The following is a 3488-nucleotide window of genomic DNA, read 5'->3' on the forward strand; positions in this document are numbered from 1 at the left end:
CGATATTTACAGTAAAATATACACAACCTTTAAAAACACAAAAATGTATTTACAAATAATTAATTTTGGTGTCTGTAGTAATGGGTAAACCTTACATACTTAGGTATTACTTAGTACTCCGTAGTAGTACCTACCCACTAGGAAACTAGCAGAAATACTAATAAGCAACAATTTGTCTGTCGTGTCAACAGCTACTAGTTAAAAAGTTTGATATTTATCATAGTATGAGTATGACTCAGTCGCTCGGGTATTAACATCGCTAAATTAAATAAATTTAATTTGGACAGCACCTGATTATGTTTATTAAGTATTTATCGTCAAATTACCCCTTAGGGATATTTTATCTAGGATTAATTTATAAATTTGACCCCTTCTAGATCATAGGAGTGCACCATCTGTGCCATCAAATATTCTATGATACTATATTTTGGGAAGAGTTAATAGACACCGTTGTGTCAACTCCAGTGCAATTATACCTGGAACTATATTTTTGTTCTATTCCCTAAACACAGCAAATACCTTCAATATAAGAAAATGAACTTGTCTTAGCAAACATAGTTAACCCACCCGTGTGACCCAGAGGTTCAGTTACCGACGAGTCGTGGGTTCGGAACCTACAGTAGCATTATGACACTGCTTTACAATGTTAATTAAAAGTATATTCTTTCACAAAACTATGGGCTCAACTACCTCATAAAATTCGCTCTAATATTAGCGAAAATATTAATTACTCCTAAACATAATTAAGACTCATATTGCTTAAAAAGGTGCGAAAAAATTAATAGAATTTTACAAAATCATAATTTAAGAGCCTAAAATAGTAATTAGTCGTAAACGGTACTTATGCCATTTGGCACTGTTGCCGTTGTCACTGTCAGTGGAACAATTGCGTTGCGCAAACGCATCGACAATTCAATGGAGTTTATGTAATTTGCGAAGAATTTACCCATGTGTGTGCAACTGTTTATGTCGTTGCTAAGTTTATTGTTTGAGAGTAATTTGTGATGTTACAAACCTTTAGGTTTCCCGTCCCTTTTGAAATTGAAGATTACATTCTGTGTCAGTTTCCAAAAGGTACCTTCAGTCTTATCGGTATAGCTGAGCATGTTAGTGCGTAGGTACAAAATATTACATATTACGAGCCTATTTATCTCTGTAGCCTAGACATCCATTTTCAAGGAAAAGTCCTAAAAGCGAACGTTTCATCTGACATCAGCTTATATAAATAACCACAGCTATGTAACGGACATCTTTTCACGATAATTTCGTAAATATTTTAACGAACTTAATGTAACTCAATTAAAGTTACTAGTCACACTTAACTAAACGTAAAGCATTCCCTTTAAAAATACACACAAAATAACGGTTAACTCTAAGAGCAGAGCAATTACGAACGGAGTCAGGAAACAGGACATAGCTGTCTGCAGGTCACCGGACATCGCCTGATGCAATCACTAGTACTCACTATTTGAGAGTGGTACTGGCTAAGTGACTCACTTAAGTAGGTAATCAGTCCAAAGTTGGTGTCAATAAAAGTTATAGGGAGAGTTAAAAACCAAACTGAAAATAAATTACTAAAGTTTTCGTAACTTAATAACATGAAATTTAAAAAGTTTTCGTAATTCAAAAAATCTTGTCATCCTCATATCCATAAAAATTAACTAAAAATGTATTAGCTAAAGATTTCGTAAAAAAATCTTGTCAGAAACATGTCAGTCATCCATAAAGGAAGTTGCAGGATTACTTTCGATAATGGTTCAAGGAATTTGCGTAATTTATATCTTCAGAATATTAATAAATACTTTTCTGAGAAGGCGCCAAACAACGCAGAAGGTTTCGCGGACAGTTTGAAGTCACTCAAAGTCACACAACAGCAGATAAGCAAAGTTACACCAAAACTGCATTCATCAAACATCTGCACACAATCATCTAATTAAAAAATTAAAGCAATAAATTACAAAGTGTCAGAGGTTAATTATAATAATTAAATCGCACCCACATACGGTGAAGTTCAGCGCCCTATTATGCAACTGTAATTCAGATTTAATGCATCATAATTAGTGTGACTGCATTTTGCATAACGCGTATCTAAGTGGAGCATCGTGAAGACATGACAGCCTTGAGGTAATAGTGCTCTGAAATGATATTAATGGTAGGTAGACAAGTTGTAAGTAGGAGAATGTCATTAAAAAAAGATATACGGTAATCGAATGTGATAGGATTTGTTCCAAGATTGGCAGACCTGTCGTTGTTTTTCGAAGTCAAATATCTGTAGTTCAATCCTTACTAATATAACTATGTCTGTCGTGTTTTTCCGGAAAATCTTCTTATTTCATTTTTATACATAGGTACATCGATATTCTGGAGCCTGAAAAAGCACATAGGCTACTTTTTACACGCTTGCAAGAAGTTGATTTTCAGTTAAAGTTGACTTCAAGAGATGAAACTGCGGGGAACAGCTAGTTCAAAAATAAAGGTAAAAGATAGGAATTTTAGTGCAATAACCATTTACTATGAAATATTGTTCTTTAAAAAAGTATTTTTATATTTGAAGAACTATTTAAGTTTTTATTTCAAAACATTTTCAGCAAAAAGCGCCACTAATTTCAGGCTAGACTGCACTGTGAATACCTGACATAATTTTTAATTAATTCTTTTAAACGTGAATATTAAACGGTAAGAAAATAGTTACCCTTCGCCCTCCACCCGTAAATAGCTGAAATATCTGAAGCATCCCTTTAAGCGACTGCGGTCATATTAACGCTGTGTTTGTTAATATAATAGATCATAGTGTAATGTATCACAAAAGCATTCCACTGGTGCATTTTTGTTGATATTTACTATACAATACTTAAGTCTTAGATGCCATACATGTATCTTGCATAATAATATGGTAGATTTTTTCAGTCGATTTTTAACGATGATCGTGCGAAGAACAATTATTACGAGTGCGGCTGGCTTTAAAATATTATTGGATCTTCCAATGATCTAACTTTTATTTGAAAATCAGTTTAAAAGATCTATATTATTTATTGTTGTTCGGAATAGTGATGGGTCTACAAACGAGCCATTACCCATGAAGCGACGACCACGATCACTCTCCAATGAGTGTGATGACGATAAAGATAGAAGAACTACTGCCCAGATTGAGAAACTTGTAAGTTATATCCACCTCAGACTAGTACGAAAAGAAAATAAATAACAGGCGAAAGTGCCACTCAAAACCAGAAATTGAGATCATAGCTCTTTTGTTTTTTTCCTAGAAAGAATCAGCAATAGTTATCCAACATATCCATGCAACGAAAATAAAAAACAAATCCAGCCATGATCTTAACGTTGACACTAAAAAACAATAAATAAATACAATCGATCTGGTCATATGTTCTACTTCTGCACTTTTTTGTCTAATCGGTTTCAAAATGCAAAAAAGATTTACTCTGATACTCTTACACATTAGCAAAATCTTCATGATTCACTATCCCTCTGCG

This window comes from Helicoverpa armigera, chromosome 16 (assembly GCF_030705265.1).
Source record: "Helicoverpa armigera isolate CAAS_96S chromosome 16, ASM3070526v1, whole genome shotgun sequence".
Classification (NCBI taxonomy): Eukaryota; Metazoa; Arthropoda; class Insecta; order Lepidoptera; family Noctuidae; genus Helicoverpa; species Helicoverpa armigera.